The sequence below is a fragment of the Rhincodon typus genome, chromosome 4 (genome assembly GCF_021869965.1).
Source record: "Rhincodon typus isolate 14 chromosome 4, sRhiTyp1.1, whole genome shotgun sequence".
Lineage (NCBI taxonomy): Eukaryota > Metazoa > Chordata > Chondrichthyes > Orectolobiformes > Rhincodontidae > Rhincodon > Rhincodon typus.
The window spans coordinates 80,367,172-80,385,377 of record NC_063335.1 but is presented as its reverse complement, the minus strand read 5'-3'; positions in this window follow the sequence as shown (position 1 = coordinate 80,385,377).

Here is an 18,206-nt window from a genome sequence, read left to right as displayed (position 1 = left end):
GATGCTGCTTGGCCTGCTGTGTTCATCCAGCTCTACACCTTGTTATCCCAGATTCTCCAGCATCTGCAGTTCCTACTATCTCTAAATTTGATCGTTGGGTTGTGTTGCGGTTGCTGGTCTCAGCCAAAACAATTACAGGAAGAGTAAAATCAGTCATATTTCCCAGTTTCATTCTAAGTCACATTAGAAAGTGTCATATGGATTTAGATGTAGTCTTTAATCAAATTGCTTGCAAAAGTAGTTTTATCTCTTCTTGAATAATTAACATTCGGGTAAAGACCTGGAGGCCAGCTGACAATCATGGATCTGTTTTTGAAAATTAATCACCATATTTGAGAGAAAAATCAAACTGGATGGATGAAAGAAAAGTTAGAGCTCTTTTTTAAACTTGACATTTAAATGACTAAGACTACTCTTTATTAGATATATTGTTTGAATGTAATTATATTGCTTGTGTACAGCAGCATGCCATAAACAAAATGAATGAATTTTGACTGAGGACCATTTAAGTAAATTAGTGCCGCTCAGAAAATGACTGCAAATTCTTCAAACTGTTACGAGGTAATTGCACTGGTGTTGCTTTGTTTCACTTCTGTGTGACTTTTCATATTTAGATGATCCATGACCTTAAGTGGCTTTCATGCCCTTAAAATGATATCACCTAAATTAAAAAACATCTTGAAATAATTTTAGTTTGCTGGTCTGGAAGGGTCAAGTAAGCCAAGAGGACCACCTTAGGGGATTTCTCCAAGACCTCAATGTGCTTATCTTTAAGGTCCAGAATTGATGTAGCCCACATAGGCAAGAGAGTGTCATGTTAGTTACCTGCCTGTGTTTAGTGTTCTTCTCTATGCCTGGCTGACCCTGCATGTTCACCTGCACTCTTGGTGGGCAGTACTAAGACTGGAGTTACTGATAGGTAATAATTTTATCATTTGGTTTTGTAAGTTTCCCTTTGTTTTATGGATCATTTATTTTGGTTTAAGTTCTTTTATTATTTATGCCCAAAAGGGGGCAGATTGGTTTTGTATGAACAACACTGGGACATCTAATGTAACTCTTGTAAGTTTACAGAAAGGAGTCCTGTTCTAAACAACACAAAATCTGGACAACAACTAACCTGTTTGTATACCTTGGGAGTGGGAGAGGGCAATATCAGGCTTTGTTCAGATCTGAGTTTTTGGATGGCCTGCTGTCATTTTCCTCAGCTTTATAATTAAGTCCCAGTCGAAGATATATGCAGCTGAAAAGTTTTGGATTTATCACTAGTATGTCTAATTTCAATTGACATGCACTAATCAAAGGGTAATAATTTTTGAATAATTTATCACTGGTTGCTTCCCTGCAGTTTTATTTAATGTCTGTTGTACAATTAAAGCAAACCTAAGGAAACCGACAGATCCTAGGTAGCATCTAATATTTGTGTTTCTGAGTCTTGTAAAGATTCAAGCATGCCACTGCCTCATGTTCTAATAGCTGAGAAATTATACTGTGTGGTCTAAATATTTAGCCAATGTTTCTTTCCCATCAGTCAAGTTCATGTGCTGTGATAGATTGTAATACTTGAATATGTGTGTTATTTTTAGCCAGGTGTTATTTTAAAAATAGCACATACATGAACATAATTTGAATGTGTTATATATCTGTACTTGAAATCCGTCATTGTAAATATACCCCTTATTACATAGCTTTGCTATTTTCCTTTGCTATGTTATTATTGAAACATTGATGCAACAATTAAAGGAGCAGAGTCAAACATACTAAACATTTGGACAATAACATTAGAAGTGTGATTTAGAGTACAGCACAGAAACAGACCCTTTGGTCCAACCGGTCCATGCCAACCAGATGGTCTAAATTGATGTAATCCCATTTGCTAGCGTTTAGCCCATATCCTTCTAAATCCTTCCTATTCATGTACCCATCCAGATGCCTTTTAAATGTTGTAATTATACCAGCTTCCACTAACTTCCTCTGGCAGCTCATTCTATATATGCACCACTTCTGCGTGAAAAAGTTACCCCTCAGGTCCCTTTTATATCTTGCTCCTCTCACCTTAAACCTATGCTTCCTAGTTATGGACTCCCTTACCCTATGAAAAAGACTTTGGCTATTCACCCTATCCATGCCGCTCATGATCTTATAAACCCCTACAAGGCTACCCCTCAGCCTCCGACACTGAAGGGAAAATAGCCCCAGCCTCTTCAGCCTGAACCTACAGCTCAAACCTTCCAACCTCGGCAACACCCTTGTAAACCTTTCCTTCACCCTTTCAAATTTAACAACATCTTTCCAATAGCAGGCTGACCGGAATTGTATGCAGTCTTCCAAAAGTGGCCTAACCAATAGACCATATTCATTGGAACATAGGAACCAGGAATGGGCCATTCAGCCCATCTAGCTAGCCCTGCCATTCAATACAATCATGGCTGACCAAATTTCAATACCTTTTATTCACCTCATCCCCATAATCCCATTTGCCACCGGTAATCAGAAATCTATCAATCTGTACATTAAGTATACTCAAAGACGAAGCCTCTAAAGCCCTCTACGGTAGAGATTTCCAAAACTGCACAACCTTCTTAGTAAACTAAATTCTCCTTAACTCAGACCTAAGTGGCATGCCCCATATTTTTAAATTGTGCCCCATGTGGTTAGACTGTCCAGTCAGGATAAGCATCTTGCTTGCATCTACCCTGTCTATCCCTTTAAGCATTTTGTAGGTTTCAATGAGATCACTTCAGGGGTTTCAATGAGATCACCTCGGTGGCTCAGTGGTTAGCACTGCTGCTTCACAGCGCCAGGGACCTGGGTTTGATTCCACCCTCGGGCAACTGTCTGTGTGGAGTTTGCACATCCTCCCCGTGTCTGCGTGGGTTTCCTCTGGGTGCTCCGATTTCCTCCCACAGTCCAAAGATGTGCAGGCTAGGTGGATTGGCCATTCTAAATTGCCCATAGTGCCCAGGGATGTTTAGGTTAGGTGGGTTAGACATGGGAAATGCAGGGGTAGGGGAATGGGTCTGGGTGGATGCTCTTCAGAGGGGCAGTGTGGACTTGTTGGGCCAAATGGCCTGTTTCCACACAGTGGGGATTTTATGACTTTTCAAAACTGCCGAGAATGTAAGCTCAAAAATATACTTATGAATGAAGGCAACACCCTTTAACCTGAACTATCAATGTTTAAAAATGACATAATTTCAAAAGGGTTCAAAAGCATAATCATTTCATTGAAGGTACAAAGAGAATGGGGGAAGGTCAATATTGTCTAAACAGATATTGTTGTATGAAAATGGGATATATATGTTCAGTTTTGATGTTTTTTTTAACTGTTATTCTCATAGCCTAAATTTGATAAATGTGTATTTTTGGTTTTGTTTGTGGATGTGACTCAAATGTTTTATACTGTGGTCAATAACTTATTATTCAAGTAAAAAGAAAGTCCTTTGTGCTGCATCTGGTACTATGTGTTACTTGATAATAACTTTTAGATTGGCTTTAGATGATAGGTTTTTGCGGCGTGTTTTTGTATTGAACAAAAATGGAACTTTTTGTTTCAATAAATTAATCTGTTAGTGGGTGTGTGCATAATGAATCAGTTTTCATTTTGTGCATGATCGACCTACACCCCAAACTCCACATTCCTGATTTAGTAGATGTAAAAATTAATGAGCGTGATTATATTTCAGCTGAGAATAGAATGTACTAATATCATTGTTTATGTCAAAATAATGAAATACCATAGATTTTTTTCTCATACTATGGCATTTGCTCATAAAAAACATTGGAGGGCAGAAAAAAGAAAAGTGGGAACATCTCAATTACCTCAACTATTTAGATTTTGATGGACTATTTTTGTATCTATTTTGTTGCAGTGACTGTCTCTACTATCTGCTCTGTAGACCAATGCTCTCTCACCACATTTATCTTGAAGATTGGGTCCTATGGTTTGACAATACCTGCCTCATCTGTTCTCTGGTCTTCATCCTCACTGGTGCTCAATGACAACTCTTCTGCCTGAAAATAATTCTTCTCAAGTAGATGCCTCTGTGTTGATGCTGGCAGATATAAGATACCAAGCCAAAGCTGCTGAGTACATGACAGCAACTCTGGAAGTACCCAATATTAATGATCTGGGACTGTCCCTTCTTAGGCAATTCCTCGCAATCAAGGATGATTTGCTTCCATTTCAGTTTGATGAGTGCTGACATGGCTCATAATTCCTATGCACCATCTGCAGATTCTGCAACTTGTGGGGCAGTTGGTACTTGAAGGGTTGGCTACTTGGTCGTTTAGAAGGTTGTGCACTCAAACAGAAGTCTCTTGATATGTCTACAGCATTCCTAGATCAGCCTCCTCCAATGTAGTCTGTCACTAGTGAGGGTCTCCCAGTCAGCAGGTACGTTTTATCTCCACAAGACACATTGAGGACATTTTTTTACTGTCTTCCTGGGAGTCTTCTGCTGGAATTGAGCTCTGAATAGAGAAATGTTGCTTCAGGCATCTGCTGAGTGACCTGTTCTGCCCAGTGGAGCTTGTTTTGAAGGAATAGTGCTTCAATGCTGGGCAAGTCGGCTTGTGAGAGGATACTGCTGTGTCTGTGTTGCCAATAGATTTAGTTTTGTGAAGCTACAGTTAATGGTACTACATTTTCAGATCCCTGCTTTAGGCTATCCCAGTCCCCAGAGGATATAGGAGAGTGAGATCACTGCCGCATAGTTAACTTTGACCTTATTCTTGGACGACAAAATATGAGGATACCTTGACCCTGTTCATGAAAGTGTATTTTTTAATCCTTTCCTGAATTGTTGGCAAGGCATTATTTCTTGTTCATCCCTAAATTCCCTTGAACTGAGTAGCTCACAAAGCCATCTCAAACACAGAGTCAACCACATTGTTCTGGCTCTAGAGTAGGACAGACTAGCTAAAGATGGCAGATATCCCTCCCTTATTGGGGAGCAGTGAATGAGATGGGTTTTTATGACAATTGATTCTTTCATGGCTGCTGCTCCTCCATCTTGCTAATGAGTGAAATTGTCCTTTAACTGACTGCATCCTTTTAAAGAATGCTTGAAAATTGTGTTTCATCTTTTTTGAGGCGAGAGACCAATGAAGTTCAATATTTAGATCACTGTATGATCTTGAATAGCTAATGATGGAGTAATTCAGACAATGTCATTGGCAGTTTTATATCAGCAGGTGTTAACATCAACATGACCAATGAGAGGAGAACTGTCTAAGTATAGTTTTACCATTCCATTTTAACACCAGGAGCATGGCACCATCGTTGCAAGCTAGGATTAAATCTCATCTTGTTCATAATCCTGTCCAAATAACTATCACATAGCTGATAACAGTTTAGAATATTGTGGTAAGATTTTGCAAAACTCAAATGCATAATTGCAAAAGCAAACCATTGAATAATTATCATTTGGTTATGGTGAGGCTAAACGTTATACCATGTGTTTGAGGTCTAACTCTATTTAGCCTGCCAAGAACTATTCTTTGAATTCCAAGGACTTTCTTTAACAACTCTTTATTTATAGCTTGATAGAAACATACATTGTCTCTAGAATCTAGTGGAGCATCTGCCTCCTTCTGTTCTCACTCCATAATCATGTGACACTGAAATCAGCATCACAGATTCTCCTGTATACTGTACATCTTTGCCCAAGTCTTTATCCCTTTGTGAACTATTTTGTCCCCAAAATTTTAGACTTCACAGGATGTGACTTCGTGGTGCTTTGACCAGAGATTTCTGCCTGATCTGATTCTGGAATCATTCTGCAATTTTGGATGCTCTATCCTCTTCTATGAATGGACTGTTTCTCTCCTAGGTGGTTGTAAAGGTTATTTTTATTTATTCTAAGAAGTAGTTCCACGTTTCTATTGGTTTCTTGGTCTTGCAGCATCTGTGAAGAAAAGAATCAGAGTTAATGCTTCAGGTCCGACTGAAGGGTCACCAGACCCGAAATGTTAACTCTGACTTTTTCTTCACAGATGCTGCCAGACCTGCTGAGCTTTTCCAGCAACTTCTGTTTTTGTTCCCGATTTACAGCATCCGCCGTTCTTTCGGTTTCTATTGGTTTCTTATTCGGTTGTTACAATTATCCCTTGAACTGATTTAACCCTGTGTGACGTTGGTTGCTGTGTTTTTCTATGATCATTCTTCCTCTCTGTTGATGCCTTATCCATATTCTTTCTCCAGGCTGTATCTCTGGCAACTAAAACTTCTAGCCTGCTTGTCTCTTTGCACTTCTTGGTATATTTTCATTCTGTTATGGTCATTCTCAGTGATGTTTGGCTGTGGCTTCTGAGACAGAGGTAGAATTTGAGTTGTGTTCTCAATCTTTTAGTTATCATTATCTCTGATGATGATAATTCATTCTGTGTTAATAGTGATCTGTAGATTAGTTGTGCTGGATTTATATCTGTAGTTTTTCAATATCTTGATTGTACAAACTCCTCAAACAGTTTCTTCATTTACTTGACAATGATGGAACAAACTTGTGGCATGAATAAAAATCATATTCAAGTGCAAAAATCTATTTATCCCTTCATTTGCATACTGCCAAAACTACAATGTTTGGAAGATTTTCTTGAGTGATCCTATCATTGTGTCTGCTGTGATTTTGTGTAAACAGTTTGCTTCAATCCACCTTGAGTCATTGTTTCTGACAATAATGTAGGTCTTGTCTTTTAACTCAAATAAATCCGTTCCCAAGCACTCTCATGATCTTTATAGAAAAGATAATAGTAATTGTGTCTTTTTCTTGTCTTGGCTGTTCACTGTGCACAAAATGCAATTGTTGATCATTTCTTATACTGAGTGTGTAGGCCCTTGCCACTACACTCAGTGTGCCCTTGCATGATACTTTTCATTGCCAAATGACCTTGATGAATTCCCTGAAGAACTTCAAGTCTAAATGCCCTTGGTAATGTTTCATTGAAGATTACCAAGTTGTCCATGATAGAGATGTCTACACTGCTCACAGTACTGACATGGTATGGCATTAATTGATGCATAATTTGGCCAACGTTTCTAACAGTATTTCTTTATCTGGATAAACTCGTCGCCACATACTTGTGCACCCCAAATTTCTTGCAGTTTTCTTTCTTACAATAAATATTTAATGACTTCTGATTTGTAGGCTTCAATAATTTCAATGAAGTCTAAGTAAGTTTTCTCTACTGCACCTACTGGTACCTTTAACAGTCTGTCTGCTGACATTTGGTGCTTCACCTGCATGTATTCAGTCATAGAGTCATACCTGATTAGTCTCAATTTGAACCATCCTTTAAATGGGCTTGGTCATTTCTTTTATACTCAGGCTGTTTTACTCCTTCTCAATTTACACATCGAGGTTAGATTTTGTGCCAAGTTCTATTCGTGAATGAGACAGTTTGAGGGTTTGGATGGAAGAATAGAATTAGAGTAAATAAAATTAAAGAGATGACTGTGTGGCTCAACATTTTGTGCAGGAGAAATGGGTTTTGATTTGTTGGGCACTGGCGCCAGTTCTAGTGAAAGTGAGATTTATTCTGTTGGGACAGTTTTCACCTAAACAATCCTACAATCAATGTTTGAGTGAGTTGTGTAATGTGATGTAGAGGTGTGGTGTTGGATTGGAGTGGACAAGGTCAAAAGTCACACCACACCAGGCTACAGTCTAACAGGTTTATTTGAAATCACCAGCTTTCGAAGCGCTTCCCCTTCGTCAGGTGAAGTGAAGAGAGCACCCAGGCACAGACCTTATAATCAGTGAGATCAAAAGATCATCCACTCACACCATTTGTTGATCTTATGATCTCACTGATTATAAAGTCTGTGCCTGTGTTCTCTTCACTTCACCTGACAAAGGGGAAGCGCTTCGAAAGCTTGTGATTTCAAATAAACCTGCTCGACTATAACCTGATGTCGTGTGACTTTAGACCTTGTATAATGTGGGCAGTAGAGAGAACTTTAAACTGAATAGTGGAAGTGAGGGATCGTGTATAAATAAAGAAAAGATAAGGCAAGAGAGCAAGATAACAATAAGGAAATGGTGATCAGAATGTGATGGGAATGACAGATTGTACAAACTGAAGAGTGCAACATTAGATAGGGAGGAGATGACAAAAATAATGAAAAGACAGAACTGAAGGCTCTGAATTTGAATTCACACAACATTTGTAATAAAACAGGTGAACTGACAGTGCAAGTAGGAATAATGGGCAGATGCTTCTCCACTTTGTATGTTGAAGGGCAAATAATTCCTATGTATTGGCAGGGTCTTGCATTTGATTAGGGAGGCTATCAGTGTGTATTTGTCGCGTTTCCTCTGCCCTGGTAGTGATCACTTACTATTGTGAAGCTCGAATTTGAGCACTTGTTTAGGGAGTCTTATGTCAGGCACTCAGGACAATGTGACCCACCCATTGCAGGTGTTCATGAGTGACCAGTGTCTCAATACTGCAGATATTGGCCTGGGAGAGGACCTAAGATTTGTTTTTTACTTAGACAAGGTCAATTATGAGGCAATGAAGAAAGAGCAGGCTAAAGTAATCTGGAGCACTAGGTTAAGGGAAAGGTTTGTAGAGATACAGTGCATGACAACCAAGGAGCTATGTCAGAATACTCAGAAAACAGTGAAGAAGAAAGATTTTAAAAGGAGGAATGCATTGACTATAGCAAAGGAAGGAAAGTAAACATTGTATCAAATTGAAAGAAAAACACACAATCCTTCAAAAATGAATGGCGCGTCAGAATATTTGACAGACTATAAAACCAGTAAGAACAACTAAAAAATTAATAAGGGCAAGGAATGAGTATGATACTATGACCATGAGTTAGCATTGTAAGGTGATCACCGCAGAGGACTGTTCAACAGGAGGTTGGATGCCAAGCATCTCCATCAGATGCTTCAAGTGCAATCAATACAAAGTCACTTCAATGCAGCTGCTAATCTAGCACTGCCGGTACCACAGTGTTACTGCCTTTCATACATCATACATAGAGTTTACACAACTAATAGCTCCTCACCAAACACTTCCCCAGAAGAAGGACACAACCATGGAAAGATGGCATTTTGAGTTGAGGCCCCTTTGAGTTCCATCCAGCTTGTGTGCTGCACTCAGGCCTGCTTGGGCAAGCTTGTTGACCCAGTTAGGCTTTACCACTGAAAGCATTTAACAACACACACAAGTCAAACTGCATATAATTGAGGTATTCTATAAGTTGGTCAACATGGAGAGGCTTCAGCCCCAAAACTATAAGCATTCATGCAAAAAACAAAACAGTTTGATTCTGAAAGAAACCAAGTAATGGAAGAAATTTTTACTTCACTAGATATTGGAGGAAACTGTTTACATCGCCAGCTGCCTGTCTGTATTATACTTGTCAATTTTCTGAAGATGTGCAATTCCAGGCTTTGGCTAACAAAATTGCACCCACAAAGATAATTCCAGTGGACTGAAGTATTAATGAACATTGATGAGATGTGAATGAATGCAAAGAAGGTTCAGCCTACCAACCTGAAAAGTTCTGAGAACTTAATATCAAAATTATAATTGACCTTCAGAAAACTGAACTATTGTCTCTCAGCCAATTAAGCTCTCCTTCCAGTCCATCTAACTGCCCCAGGTAGGCCCGTAAAATTTCACCCTTCCCACATTTTTTGCCCTCTTTCTCTCTCAAGCATTGGTCGGAGAGGGCTCAGCCCAGGGTCATATAATGTCGAGAGGGAGGAAATTAGGTAGAACCTTCCAGGGATAGAGCTAAGGCACTAGGCTCTGCTGTAGCTTACCTTGTTCTCTAGCAATCTCCGTACAGACTTGCTTGAGGAAAACTCCAGCAGAAACAGGACAGTCCTCACACAAGTCCTGAGTCCCAACAAGAGAAAAGTTAGGAGGGACTGAGGAATCTAGCATCTCCCACTGAGTCAGTGAATGCTGTTGTTTACAAAAACAGTAATAATTGGTTCAGTACAGCATTCACTTCCATGAGCACTGATGCAAGGTGATAGCAGCATGTACCATCTACAAGATCAGCTGCAGCAACCCACCAAAGCTCTTTCAACAGTACCTTTACCACCTAGAAGGACAAGGGCAGCAGATGCATGGAAAGATCACCATTTGCAAGATCCCCTATGAGCCACTCACCATCCTGACTTTGAACTATATTGGCGTTTCTTCGCTCTCACTAGGTTAAAATCCTGAAATGCCCTTTCTAACAGCCTATGTATGTGTTCCCAAAGGACAGCAGTGGTTCAACAAGGCAGCTCACCCCCACCTTCTCCAGAGCAATTAGGGACAAGTAATAAATGCTGACCTAGCCAGCCAAATGCACATTACTTTGAAGAAATGAAAATAAGTTATCTGTCATTTGGGTGGTCTTTCACCTGATTGGCTGCTTGGATGCTAGCTACGCAGATTGACAGGTTAATTAGCCAAAGAGCTGAGAGCCCAATTTCATTTCACCTCCCTTTCCTGAACCCTGGGCCAGAAACCCTACAACACAGAAATTACTGGCGAGATGTCCAGCGCTTGTCAGTGCCATTGTAAGTAATGGTAGCTGCTAGTAATGCACTCAGCAGAGGCCCAGAGGCTGTTGATGGACTTGGACCATAGGCAAGTGAAGGCAGAATGGGGGCCATGGGTAGAAGGATGGTGGCTGTCCAGTGTGGTGGAGCCATATTTAAAGAATGGGCAGGGGATGACACTTAACAGCTTCCCACCCTTTCCAATGTGTGTCTGTTAATCAGGTACTAATTGCTTCGGTAGTTTCAAGATTTCTTTCTCACGGCATTCAGATGATTTTCCTCAAAATGTTTTATTTTGCTAGTTTCAGCACAATCAAACAAAATGGCTGCAAATTTTAATTGTTCCACAAACTAATGTCAATTACAACCAGTCCCTGGGTTACGAATGGGGTTCCATTCTTGAGTACATTCACAAATCAATTTGTACTCAAGTTGGAACATAATGCAATACAACATAAAATAGCTGTTTGTAAGTACGAGCAAACATTCGCATGTTGAATCTTTAAAATTAATATTAATATGAGATCTCACTCATGAGCAGTCATAAGTTAACATTCGTGAATCAGGGACCCCCACAGCCCACCCCCCATGTGCTGGAATTCCTTATGATGTTCCTGTTGAGCATGGCAGAACCTTTTGAGTCTTCACACCTTTTGAGGTTTTAATGGATAGTCCTGGTATCCATGATTTATTTAATGAAGTTTTGTGACTGCCTCTTAAAATAACAGAGTCCGGTTGTCTGACTTCGGCTGCAGTTGTGAAGGATACTGTGACATATCTGGAAGAGAGGTGGTTAAGTTTAGCTTGCAATGTATCATTAGCGGGAGTAGTTTCCTGAGGTTAATTTGTGTAACTTATGAAATGGGATTTGTCAGATCATTTTCATGAAATTGGACATATTTGCTTTTGCCTTCCCACTACAGGATGTTAGGAGGAAGACACATGGGGTTGTGCCATCTAGTGGATAGAAAGAGCACTCATTTACTATCAAGCTGTGACACAGGGCTAACTTTCAACTTGTTGCATGTGTACTTTATTTAAAATGACAAACATTTCAATCAATACTAAAGCTGTTTTTTTAATGTTAGAAGATCACTTTACCATCAATTAATTCAACTATTTCTAATAAACTAATTCTTCAACTGATTAGAAAAAAACTAGTTAAATTGGCTCCTTTTAAAACAAAAATTAATTTGACCTGGGAGCAACCACAAGGGAGGGATCCTCTTAAAATTAACCCTGTTACGACCAAACAACGGGAGCTTAATAACATGTGGTACCCATCCAGGGGCAGCATGGTGGCACAGTAGTGAGTACTGCTGCCTCATAGTGTCGGGACCCGGGTTCGATTCCAGCCTTAGGCAACTGTCTGTGTGAAATGTGCATGTTCTCCCCATGTCTGTGTGGGTTTTATCCAGGTGCTCAGGTTTCCTCCCACAGCCCAACAATGTGTGGGTTATGTGGATTGGCCATGCTTAAAAAAAATTGCTCCATAGTGTCCAGGGATATGCAGGTTAGATGGCTTAGCCATGGTAAAAAAAAACCCCAGTGCAGGGCTATAGGGTGAGAAAGTGGGTCTGGGTGGGATGCTCATTAGAGAGTCAGTGCAGGCTGAATGGCCTCTTTCTGCACAGTAGGGATTCTATTATTCCAATCATACTCACGTGGGCAATCTCACCTAGGGTCTGGTAATAATATGTAAAGATTTTAAAATAAAACTAGATTATAAAAAAGGAAGAGCTACATAAAGGTAAACATTCTATTGTAAATTAGTATTTCTTTGCAACTTTGTGATTTACATTTCCTCCATGAGTCTTACCTTTGTTTTTATTATTCATGGGATGTTTGTATGTGCTGGCAAGGCTGGCATTTATTGTCCATCCCTAACCATCTTTGGGAAGATGTTGGTTAGCTGCCTTTTGAACCACTGCAGTGCATGTGATGTAATACTTTTGCAGTTAATGATGGTGCCCTAGGATTTTGACCCAGTGACAATGAAGGTTCCAAGTCGTATGGCATTGTTGACCACTTATTGCATTAGTTTTTGTTTACTTGAATTTCCCAGACCTTTGGGGTTGTAGGTTATCCTGTGTGCTGGCTTTCAGTGAATTAATGATTCCAAACCTCAATCCTGCTCACAATTTACAGCTCCTTTAGCAAGTGGGCACAATCAACTTATCTGAGAAGCACGAACATCAAACATTGACGTGTAAGTTAAAAGAAGTCTCTAAATCCCACAAAACTTATCACTTAAATCATATGCTTCCCTCCCACATACATTTTCAGCGCTACAATCTACCTGTATCTAGTTTATAAATCACTCAGAGATAGCAAGAACTGCCAATGTTGGAGTCAGAGACAACACAGTGTGGAGCGGGAGGAGCACAGTAGGCCAGGCAGCATCAGAGGAGCAGGAAAGTTGACGTTTCGGGCCGGGACCCTTCTTCAGCTCAAACCAAAACGTCAATTTTCCTGCTCCTCTGATGCTGCTTGGCCTGTTGTGTTCCTCCAGCTCCACACTGTTCTCTGTGTCTAGTTTATGCCTTGAATTTGACAGGGATGACAAACTATAGTTATGAGGAGCATATGAGATACTGGGACTACTTTCATTGAAGCAAAGAAGACTTCAAAATTCAAAGGACACTTGAAATAATTGAAGGCTTGGATAAATAAGAAAAGATAATTTCTCCTTACTGGGAAGACAATGATGAGAGATCATTGATTTTAAGATTATTTCTAACAAAATTAGGAGAAAGCTTAGGGGACATTTCTTCACATAGAGGAAATTTTAGAATTTTGTATAACAGATAGTTGTTGAGGGAATGACCATGACATTTTAGAAAGAAATATTTGATAAGTTATTAAAGCAAAAAATAATAAGAAGTAGACATTCATCAAGTTCATAACCTTCATGACACAGTGGAGATACCAAAATGAACACTGAAATAGTAGATGATAGAGAAGTTGAAATCTTTGAAGTCACCAGTGAGTTCATTCAGAGCAGATGGATATGTTGGAACTTCACATGTGATCACACATAGGATTTTCAATTTGCAGATGACCTCCACTCATCCAGAAGCATGACCTCAAGCTTTGGATAGTTTATAATTTAAATTTCCTCCCTTGTTCTCACACTGATGTCTTTGTCCTTGGCCTGGTGCACTATTCCAGTCAGGCTTAACATAACTCTGAGGAACAGCACTTCATCTTTCAATGAGGTGGTGTGGGTTTTGCCAGTTGGTTACTGGGCAAAGTTGTCCACACTTGTTTTCTGAGCATAAGTTGTGCTGGGAATAGTAATTCCTTTTCCTTTGGTATTGCATAAAAATACAGCAATGCAATGCAAAAGTCTTGTTTTTGTTGCTTGACACTTAATGGTCATTGATAAGATCATATGTACCATAGTTTCTGCTAAACTGCTTGTGCATGCACAATGAAGGATGATGTGATATTGCTCACTTAGTACACATGTCCTCAACTGGTTTGTCAATGAACTGCAGTCTGTTGTAAGACACTATCCATTTCGAGATACTGAATAAACTGACAATAGCGGTCATTGTGTCAATGAGTTTATGCCCATTGTGTTGTTAAGTCATTGAACAATGGAAATATGGAGAAGTAATCAATCACAACAATGTAATCTACCCTATGTATTGTGAATAGATCTGTTAGTTTTGACCAAGGAGTGGATGGAATATTGTGTGGATGTACAAGCTTCCTTCACTGCTGGGGTTGCTATGCTTGGCGTGCCTCGCATCCATTTATGAATCATTGAATATCTTGATTTATCACTGGTCAGCACAGAGATTCATGTGATAGCTTTCTGGTGGTTCAATATCAATGTCTCACTGAAATAACTTGCACATGATGGCCTAATGGAATGCTTTTGGTATTAGGACTTGTTTGCCCTTGAAAATGACTTGCGGTATACCAAGATCATTTCTGTATGGTCAAAATAACAAACCATTTCATGAACTTTTATAATAATGTCAGGATAATGGCCTTTTTCAAGTCTTGTAGTTGCTCAAATTTGGCAGTTGCAGATTACAACTCTTAATATTGATTCTGGCCAAATGATAGCAGATCAACTTTGAGAATACTTTCGGTTTTGCAGTTTGAAGCATCAACATATAGTTCAAAGGGAATATCTTGGTCTTCATATGAGTTGGATTATCTGCTCAGAATGTCAGACATAATCATCCTGCTAACATAAAAACAGAAATTGCAGAAACTCAGAATACCTGGCAGCATCTGTGGAGAGAAAACAGATTAATTCAGTTCTGAAGAAGGGTCACGAGATTTGAAACATTAACTCTGTCTATAGTTGCTGCCAGTCCTGCTGAGTTTCTCCAGCAATTTCTGTTTTGGTGTGTTTCAGATTTCCAGCATCCACAGTTCTTTGTTTTAAATTCATCCTGGCAAAAATCCCATTTTAAAGTCATTTCCTTACAGAATGTTGACTGATTCACTTGTATAATGTTTAGTCTGTTCTGCCACAATGGAAGTGGTTTGAATCTCATGAATTATGACTATGCTGAGATCTGATATGAATTTACGTAATGCAAACTTTCATCAGTTAAGGCTCCTTCAATCAGATCCATTCTGCCATAGTGCTTTCCTTCAGTGTGATTCATCTGTCTAGACTTCGTAGCCATGGATAAACAACACAGTTGTCCTGACTTGGGTTCAATAAGTTACTAATTATCCTTTTGACAAAATTAATTGTCTCTTTGGAATAAAATAAGTTATACAGATGAGAAGAAAACTGAAATAATTTGATACAAAAACAGAAATTGCTGGAGAAACTCAGCAAATCTGGCAGCATCTGTGGATTCAAAGCAGAGTTAATGTTTCGAGTGCAGTGACCTCTTCTCTGAGTTCTGAAGAAGGGTCACTGGACTCAAAGCATTAACTCTGCTTTGTCTTGCCACATGCTGCCAGACCTGCTGAGTTGTTCCAGCAATTTCTGTTTTTGTCTCAGATCTTCAGCATCTGCAGATCTTTATTTTACTTTAGTAAGATTTTGACCTTGGGCACTTAGATCCATTTGCCATTGTGAAATTGTATTACACCATTTTATGAATACTTTAATTAATTTCTCTTTGTTTGTTAATAATATCCTCCCTGCCCTTCAGATGAAATAAAAAAGTTTCTGATGAAAATTCCAGCCAAATGAAATGCTGCGGTTGCAACTTCATGAATCAATGGGCATGAGACCAATTTTTAGAGTAACAGTAATTATATAAGGATTATTGTTTATACATTGCCTTAGTAACCATAAACTCCACAATTCACAACTCTGAACTCAATCCTAATGTGCAATTAATAACCTTGGCAATATGACAAAATAATCAAATTCTAGAGGCACCACTTAATAGAAAGACCAACAAAGATTCACTCAATTAATTATGAAAAGTAAATCAAATTTGCCTCTGTCAAAACTGTTATAAGTGCCTATTTATTAAGCATGACATGACTACATATAGGAATGATTATTACAAAATAACTAAACAATACATCCTCCCTTGAAAATCTTGTTCCAGGGTTTGTCGAAAGTTTTTGAGATAATTTCTATGCTATTTTCTGTCCTTTCCTTTGTCAGACCAAATTAGGCATCTTTCTCAAATGGTGACAATACTGAACATGAGAAATAAGAACTAGGAACAGGAATAAGCCATACAGCACTTTGTGATTGCTCTGCTGTTCAAAAAGATCATAGCTGAGCTGCTGCCAGGATTCCAACTCAACTCAATTTTGCTGCCTGATCCCCTTATCGCAGGATTACCTTTAAGCTCAAAACTCTGTATATCTTAGCCTGGAATACACTCAATGACTGAATGATAGCACATTTTAGAGAATTTGAGGTTCCCAGATTCTGAATAAAGAAATTTCTTTTTGTCTCTGTACCAAATTATCCTGAGACTGTTTCCCCATAGTTCTATCCATCTCTAATCCCCTCTCTGGCCAAGGAAAAAGCCCGTGAGCATCAATTTTTTGTTCATTCTTGGGTTGTAGGTATCACTGACAAGGCTGCATTTGTAAATCATCCATAATTAGCCTTAAGAATATGGTGGTAAGTTGCCTTCTTGAACCGCTGCAGTCTGTGTTGTATCAACAGCCACTGTGATATTAGGAAGGGAATACTGGGATCTTGATCCAGCAATAGTGAAGGAATGGAGATTATAGCTCCAGGTCAAGGTGGATTGGAGGGAATCTGATAGTCACATTCCCATTAATCTTTTGCCGTTGTCCTTCTGGGTGGTAGAACATGTGGGGTTTGAATGTGATGTCAAAGAAAGCTTGGCAAGTTGCTGGAAAGTATTTTCTAGATGGTAAACATTGCATTGACCCTGTGAGGCTCTCAAAGCCTCTTGTGCAAAATCATCCGGTCTCTAGATTACCGGAGAATGAAGATATGTGATGGGACCCTATTGGAGGCCTGAGACACAGACTTATGTAGGAATTGGCCAAGAAATTTCAACTCCTGATGGGTTATTCCCCGTAATTAGTAACCTTGGCAATATGACAAAAGAAGTCAAATTCTAGAGGCACCACTTAATAGACAGACCAACAAAGATTCACTCAATTAATTATGAAAAGTAAATCAAACTTGCCTCTGTCAGAACTGTTATGAGTGTTTATTTATTAAACATGACATGACTACAGATAGGAATGCTTATTACAAAATAAATTGCTGCAGAGTGTTTTCTAGATGGTAAACATTGCATTGACACTGTGAGGCTCTCAAAGCCTCTTGTATAAAATCATCTGGTCTCTAAATTTTCATAAAATGAAGATGTGTGATGTGACCCTATCGAAGCCCTGACACACAGACTTATGTAGGAATTGGCCGAGAAATTTCAACTCCTGATGGATTATTTCCCGCACTCACCCCCACCAACTCCCAGACCCTGTTCAAATGTCTTTGACTCTGACTTTGAGTCAGAATGTTCCCCACATCTGATCAATGTGGACGGTGGCAGAAAAATTGGAAGATATTGTGAGAATATGAAAATGAGATATTTTACATCAAGAAGAAAACATCTGATTTTCCTCTCGAGGTTTCAAAGGCCAGACGAGACTCTTGTTTAAAAACCTTCTTTAGCAAGCATCTGGTTTGACCTATAGGGTGTCCATCAGGCTAGTTAGGTTAAAATTAACCACCACTTCAATGATCAAGAATAGAAGTATTTTACACCATAGAAATACATTTCAAACAAGGACTGTAGAAAAATTGCATGATTGAATCAACTCTTAATGGCATGGCATAGTTGAAAATAGGTCATTGAGCAGCTGAGACAAAAAGCTTAATACTGTTCAGGACAAAGCAGGCTGCTTTATTCATTCTCTCCACGACTGATGTACAGTGACAGAAGCTTGTACCATATACAAGATGTATGCAGCAAACTGCTAAGTCCCCTTTTAACAACACCTTTTAAATCCATGATCTCTATCACCTAAAAAGCCAAGTGCAGCAGATGGATAGAAACACCAAGTTACTCTTCAAGATACACGCTAGCCTGACTTGGAATTATGTCACCATAATTTCACTGATACTGGATGAAAATGCTGGAATTCATTCCCTAACACCAGATGTACAATAGTATTTCAAGAAGGTGGCTTGCCACCATTTTCTCAAGGGCAATTAGGGATGGCCAGCAAATGATGACCTTGCAGTGACACTCAAAT